Below are 8,008 nucleotides of genomic sequence, written 5' to 3'. Positions count from 1 at the left end.
AGATCTGCAATTTCAAAGTGTAAAAAATGAAACCTACTTATGCAAAGGAATAGATCTTTTAAGTAGGAGTTTATGGGTGAGAGACAGAAGACATAGAGCTATCATGATCATGTTGAACCTTTTATGCTCTGATTGGGTTGGTTTATTGGTTGGATTTGCCTGGGAAAACAATTTTGGGAAAATAGAGAAGTCCCAAAAGAAATTAAAGAATGCAAACAGATACAATTATAAGGAATATCTGAAGAACAGTATCTTTCTAGATATGTTTTTATTGAATGAGAGTCACAGTTAACTTCAAGAATAAAAAATTCAGAAGTAGTTTTTATTGAAGAAGTGCTCCCCTTTTTGTCTAGAACTGCAGACTTTTGAGATACTTAAGAATCTAATGCCTTTTTCCTCCCACAAAACCTGTCATCTCCGTATTTCTGACATCCTCAGTTTCTTTGACAAGCAGTAGGTAATACAGCGAAGTTTTCAATTCACATTTCTGAAAAATGAATATGAAAAAGACATCAAGAAAATACCAACTATTACTATATTATTCATTTTAAGACAAAGTGAGACTAGAAAATGGTTTCATACCTCTCAGTTCGTGGAAATATCTATCTAAATTCTTGAAGACTGAAATACTACTTACTTTATCTATTTTTTTTCCCCAGAATACAATTCATTTCAAAAGCAAAAGCAGCAGGGATTTTCTATCCTATTAGATATTTACTTTGGAATTTTTCTGAGCGTTAATTAGTGCTTCTGTCAAAATATACGTTTTTTGCCATTCGGAAGACATGCAAACATCCCACACACATCCTATTGCCCCAGTTCCCAGAAGATTTGGATTTGTAAAACACAATAAGGTGGTTTTGAAAAGGAATCACACAGATTTGTTTTTTCTATGTCATTTTGTCATTTGTGTCATTTGTAAAGCATCTTTTGGAAATTGCTCTTTTGTTCTTTTTTTTTTTTTTTCTTTTTTTTTTTTTTTTTTCTTCAAGGTACATTCTCCAAACTAGATGTGTGAAAACTGGCAGCAAAAGTTTTACAAAATAACTTTTTCCTATACTTTATCTTCTGACACTTGCAGACACATACTTGTAGTAGTAAAACGTGTAAGAATGAGCATGTACAGACACTTTGCTTTATAATGAGATGATCACAGCATCATTGAATGCTTTAGGTTGGAAGGAACATTAGAGGTCACCTGATTCCACCCCTCCAGCCATGGGCAGGGACATGTTTCTCTAGACCAGGTTGCTCAAAGTCCCTTCCAACCTGGCTTTAAACATATTGGGGTATGGGCCATCCATGGCTTCTCTGGGCAACACTTTCCTGTGTCTCACTATTTCCCAGTGAACAATTTCTTCCTAATTTCTAATCTAACGGTTTAAACTATTAACCGTTGTCCTATTACTATAAGCCTTGCAATGTCCCTCTCCAGTTCCCATATAGACTCTCTTTAGGTACTGCACTCCATGCCGAAAGGCCCAAACTGTTTCAGCTGTCTTCAGAGGAGAGGTTCTCCAGCCCTCTGATCATCTTTGTGGCCCTCCTGTGGACTCAGTACAACAGGCTCACATCCTTCTTACGCTGGGGGTCACAGAGACAAACAGTGGTCTGGGTGGGATCTCATGAAAGGAGTAGAGATTTGAAAAATGCATCTCTCACCCTGCTAGTCACACTTCTTTGCTGCAGCCTGGAATACAGTCATATTTCCAGGCTGCAAGTACATATTGCAAAGTTGTTTTGAGCTTCTCATCAACCAACACCCTATGTCTTTTTCCTCAATGCTGATCTCAACCCATTCTTCAGCCAGTTGATATTTTTGGTTTGGACTCACACACAGGACTGTATACTTGGCCTTGTTGAACTTCATGAATCTATCATAGGCCCACTTCTCAATCCTGTCAAAGTCCCTCTGGATGCCATCCTCTCTCTACAGAATCTTGACAGCACCTCGCAGCCTGATGCAATCAGCAAACTTGTCTGAGGGTGCACTTATCCCACTGTCCAAGTTCCCAAAAAATATGTTAAATGTCATCAATCCCAATAGTGACCCCTGAGGACTGTCACTAGTCACTGCTCTCCATTTGGACATTGAGTCATTGACCAACACTGTAATCCCAGTACAGAAGGTCACCAAATTTGTCAGACAAAATTTGCCCTTAATGAAGCCATGTTGGCTGACAGTGACCTCAGTATTGAGGTCACATACCTTAACATGACTTCCATAACAAACACTTATTCATAAGTATTCAAAAGTATAGAATGATTACTAAATGAAGCAGACAAATTTCCAAATTCTCCTTTGGAGATGTTCACAGATATCAGAGCAATATAAAATACAGTACTAGAGAAAGAGATAGCCCAGAACTGACCAAAACATCCATCTTTAGTATATATTTTAATGAATTTCTTAAAGAGGTTCAACAATCTGTTATATCAATTAAATCCATCACAAGATATTTTTACATAAAAAATTGAAAAATACCTCGTTGCTTGACTTGTATTTCTACTGCTATTGAGCCCTGAATTTTGCTGATAGTTTTTATTCTGTATTTCCTTCATCCACCCAGCTTCATGTTGATATGACTGCTCTCTCTTAGAAGGGCCAGCACAGCTTGTGGCAGACACAATTGTTTCCACAAAGGTGCCCTGAAGAGCTGTGCAGTAACAGACATGTGACAAAATCATAGCGCATAATCTGGTTGCCTGAATACCATATGACATGCCAGACACATCCTCCAGTATGTGCATCTCACAAGTGGGCAACAGGGGAGACTGTCTCTCCACGTTAATGGACAATGCCCTCACCCAAAAATGGAGGCATGGAGGCCAGGTCAGCTCAAGATAAACATGAATAAATATGAAGAGAGCTTCAGATTAAGTATGACTGTTTTAAGAAAGGGGGGAAAGTATGAAAATTTTCAAGGTATTGTTATTCCATCTATCGGTTTAGTAAGAAATAGATTTCCATTTTTACTATGTTCTTTTGACTTTGGGAGATGTGTTTCTCCTTAGAAATACTCCTCTTTCTTTTGCAATCACCTTTACCCTTTTAAAGCTTTAAAAGCTTTCCTTTGTCCTCTTCTTCTTTTATAATTTAAGAAAATTATAATTAAAGTAGAAATAGCTAAAAAGAAGTAGAAAAAATGAATTTTCCTCTGCTGACATCACATCCCCTATTTTTACAATAAGATACTGAAGTATATTGATTTTTTTTTTTTTTTTTGTATTTGGATGCGCTCTGATCATAACTACAATTAGCTTTCTTCAGATACTAAGATAGTCATCCAACACTATTTATATTTTTGTCTGCGACCCCAGCTCAAATCACACCTGTTCTTCATCAGGAACACATGAGTTCTCTTCTTCACTTCTGAAGCAATTTCCAGATCCACGATAAAATTTTCATTTCCTTGGTATCCTCTTTTCTGTCCTTTCTTAAGCAACATCCATTCCTTGCTGAAAACATATTTGAATCTCTTCTCTAATTTGTCTATTTTTCCCTGACTTTTCACTGGAAAATTGAGTTTTCTTTTTGTATTACCTCATAGTCTTTAGGAACGGTGAGTTCTAGGAAGGATGAGTTTAGCCATAGGATTTTATTTTCTTTTGTCACAGTACTTCTTTTCCTACGACAAGTTCCTGAGTAACTATATATTCCCACGGTATCACTATTACCTGTGCTCACACAGCACACACACCAGCCTCAGTAACCCTTGGAATTAAATACTAGCGTTTCACAAAAACCACAGCTGGAATGTTGTGATGTAACAGGTCAATAATTTTGAGATTTTGGCTTCAGTTATGTTCAACATATTGATTGCAATCAAAACTAATCTGATCACTGAATTACATGAGGTTTTTCCCAGATCATTTTAAACTGTAGAATAATGAGGAGTATAGAATAAATCACAAATGCATGTCTGATCTGAATTTCCAGATACATGAAATCATGACAGGAACGTGGAGGATTTGCAAGCTTGGAGAAAGACATCTAGCCATTGGCTGGATATTCATAGGTACTGTGGTTTGCAAAGTTTTGGGAATTTTGACTGGGGACTTGGGGATTAGGATTTGTACATGTTTTGGTCTCAGGGTGGTTTTATAGGAATTCACATTCTGCAAATGTGTATGTGAATACAAATGCTTAATAATAAATTTGCAAGAGCTTGAAAAAATGAAATTTAAAAAAAAAACCCAGCAGTTAAAATCATTGTTTTTTAAATCTACAAAAGCTTTTGATCGTATTGAGACCTTTATTAAATATAAGAATATAGGAAATTTGCTGTATTTCATTTAATGTTTGCTCCATTGTAAACTTACTTTCAAAGGTATTACAGTTTTCTACCTTAAGATATTAAAGGTACAATTTAAAGAATTTTGTGTAATGACATTTCAACTTCAACACAAGTTTCAGAAGCCTGATAGTTCAAGTTTATTTACAGTTTTAACCCATTCCCAGTTTTCTGACCATTCTGTGTCTTGTATATTGAGTTCAGCAGTGACAGCTCTGCAGATATATAAGTATATACACATGTATCTCCAAAACCAAAAAGACAAATTAATAGTTTGCTTTATGGTCATTTTATTTTCAGTCTAATGAACCAGGCTGCAATTTCCCATTCTCAAGTGTCAACCAAATTTTCACTGCTGTGAGAAAACAATGGTTGTGAAAATGTTAGACCAATTGACTAATGGGACAATTGGATCATGACAGACTTTCTTTCTAAAACACTTAAACAAATCACAGTCTTCAAACCAATACACAAATTCAGATCTGAGACAAGGGACTAGGCATTAAAGAGCTCTTCACATTGCTAGTAATATTCTTTAGTACTTAAAGAATATTAAATAGCTCTTCACACATGATGGCATAATATTTTAGAAGTTGAATATATTTTAGAATCATTGACTTTGTGTCCACTTCAACAGAGAGAGGGAAGAAAAACAATTACCTCAATTTTTAGCCATGACAAAGGCAAGCAGCACTGCAGAAGGTAGATTATAACCACATGGATTGCATGAATGTTGATGGGATCTGTGCTCTATTGTGTGAAACTGAAACAGATAAAAGAAGCCAGCAGTTTCCCTTCTTAAATGTTTAGATACCATAATGGAGCTGGAGAGGATTTACATGTGAAAGAGGGAAACCTAAAAATGTGTGTGAGAATGTAAGTATCAGATGCTCTGGCATGAGGAATAAATTTAGAAACCAAATAGTAATTTAAATTTTACATGACGTTTGTTTTGTGAATGCTCTTTCCCTTTAGGAAAGTTTACTCCTACTGGCTATGTATATAAATTGCAGGTTTATTTGCTGAAATATTTTCCTCTGAAATCTTGTTACCTCTACCAACATTATCCCTACTACTAATGTTTATCCAAAAGACCAGAGCAAAGTCTGTTATGTGCTTGGATTGTTGCAGCAGGAAGCTGTGACACCCTGGAAATACTGCCTTACTCTCTGCCTGACCTTATGCCATCATGTTCAAGTCAGGGGGAAATAACACCTGCTCCAAACAGACTCTTTGTTTCCTGGATCCACATCTTTGTTTTTCACCTCCTGCAACGTATTCAGGGCATAGACAGGTGGAACATCTTGTTAAAGGAGTCAAAAATCTGTCGGCTGGCCCATTTGACCTCATACTGTGAAGAAAATCAACTCTCCCATAGGCAAAACTAGCACATGAATCAATCACCTAGTAAACACTTGTCTTCTCATCATGAGCAACTCCCACTTTTGAAAAGTAGGTAACACTTCCTCTGCCCCTCACCTGGCTTGGCTCAAGTAGAAAACTGTTAGTTAGGAAACTTTTCTTTGTTCCATTATTAAGTGCAAGCTGCAGAGTGAAGTTTGGTAATGTAGCAAGAAAAATATCTGAGAAATTACAACACAGGATCTTAACTAAGCTGGAGATAGAAATAGAGAATTTTAAGTCAATTTGAAGTCAATAGGTTCCATTCAGTAAAATACATAAAAATCTATGTAAAATTCCAATTGAAAGATTTTCTGTAGTTTAATGCCACCTTGAATTGGCAGTACATCAACCAAGGGTAGTAACCAATAATATTTTCAATTATCCTCCAAAAACAAAAAGAAATAAAAGTTATTATTCCCTTATATATTTCCTTTGTTTCTAGGAGTATATGGGTCTACCTAAGCAATAAATCTGGTTATATACTACATTAAATTAAAAAGCCAAACAAAGAACTAGAACAACAAGCCAAGCCCATAACTTAAAATAGATACATGTACCTAAACCCAATATGTGTTTTTGACTAGCTTTCTAGTAACAGCATACCATTTCAAAAGTAGTATTTGGTACTTAAAGGTATCTGAAATAAGATTACATTAACAGTGCATTCTAAACACTTTTATTCTCCTTGCCTTCCAGTGTCCTGTGTGTGTATCTGCAATTAATATTTCACTGGGTTTTATGGTGTGCAGGGACTTCCTTCTTATCTATTGACATTTATGTCATGATGCTCAGTTTAGGAACAATCACACTGAATTGGTAGAGCCTTTTGACTCTGATAATTTCCCAAATACAGCAAACAACAATCCAAAACCAGAAAAGAAATAAAGAAAAAAAAAAGAAAGAAAAGAAAAGAAAAGAAAAGAAAAGAAAAGAAAAGAAAAGAAAAGAAAAGAAAAGAAAAGAAAAGAAAAGAAAAGAAAAGAAAAGAAAAGAAAAGAAAAGAAAAGAAAAGAAAAGAAAAGAAAAAAGAAAAGAGAAAAGAAAAAAGCAAGATTTAGTGGGTACTAGCATACTTCACCACTCTCAGGTAGTACTTTAGCACAGGAAATAAGAAAATGAAAGTGAAACTTTGAGATATTAAATTATTAGGAAAGGCATAGAAAGAAACAAATTTCATTCAATAAAAAAACAACCTGAATATTAAAGGAAAGAACAATCATACACCTAGGGCTTTTCTGGGCTGCTAGCCCCCCATGATCCTACCTTTAAGCAGCAGCTATTTCCACCAGAAATGTTGGAAAACTCATTGCAAATATTTGTTCTGGCTTTAGCACTGTTCTTCCATCCCTAAATTGATTAATAATTATCTTTTGTCTCTCTGCAATCCTGTGTAGTCCTTGGATGATGAAGTGGCAGCAGTGGTGTGGAAAAACAGTGAAAACCAGGGGAAGCTGGAGCTATACACTTGCAAATTCGTTGCACATTTCATTTCCTCACATGCTCACATATTGCACATATTCATAAGCTTTCTGGAAAAGAGGTGAGTAGTGAGGTGATAAAGTTTTCTGCAAGTATTAAATTATTCAGGGTAGTAAAAGCAAAATCTGGCAGTGAAAAGTTGCACAAGTTTACAAAACTGAAAGAGCAGTAAAAGATGATATTCAGTGGTGATAAATGTAGAATAATGAGCAGATGGAATAACATCTATGTATATAAACTATGAGAGACCCTAAATAACTTATTGCCATTCAGGAAAGTGATTCCAGACTCACTGTGGACAATTCTAAAAAAATATCAGACTGATACTAGGAAGTGGTCAAAAAAACTGAATACAGCATTTTGAATTACTAAGAAAGGAATAAACAAAAATTTAAGAACATATTTAGAGAAATGGGTAAAGGCTTTGCTGTTCTGTTTCTCCTTCTAGTGTCAGTATAATATATTAGAAAAAGACTATGGTATAAAGAAAAATAGAACTTATGGAGTAGGAGAGGTTGTGCAAACAGTCTCTATAGCTAGAAAAAGAGGAAACTGGAATTAGTCAATAAAGTCCTGAGTGAAATGGAAGATGTGCATAGGAACATCAAAGGAACTTCCCAGGAGCTAGGTGCTAAAGAAAACAAAAGGCAGTACTTGTTACACAAATCAGCTGAATTGGGAAGCTTGTTGCTACAGGATGTTGTAGATGACAAAAATATAAATAGCTTCATAAAACAGAGAAAACTGTGAAAGGAGAATGTATGAAAGCAACCTACTTATACAGACAGTGATGCTCTCTCAGTAACTTTACTTTAGCTATTGATTTTCAC

At 35.5% G+C, this 8,008-nt stretch overlaps 1 long non-coding RNA gene across 1 annotated transcript; it reads right to left on the bottom strand.

The window, feature by feature from the left end:
* Positions 1-333: 333 nt before the first annotated feature.
* LOC134418088 (uncharacterized) lies at positions 334-6,985 on the bottom strand. The gene is made up of 3 exons (XR_010027686.1): positions 6,963-6,985; positions 4,956-5,058; positions 334-487 (listed from the first exon to the last, which is right to left on the bottom strand). It is a non-coding gene; the product is annotated as an uncharacterized LOC134418088 (long non-coding RNA).
* Positions 6,986-8,008: the final 1,023 nt, after the last annotated feature.

This window comes from Melospiza melodia, chromosome 4, assembly GCF_035770615.1.
Source record: "Melospiza melodia melodia isolate bMelMel2 chromosome 4, bMelMel2.pri, whole genome shotgun sequence".
NCBI classification, from domain to species: Eukaryota; Metazoa; Chordata; class Aves; order Passeriformes; family Passerellidae; genus Melospiza; species Melospiza melodia.
Note: the sequence above shows the minus strand (reverse complement) of the source record. Positions and strands in the feature narration are given on the sequence as shown.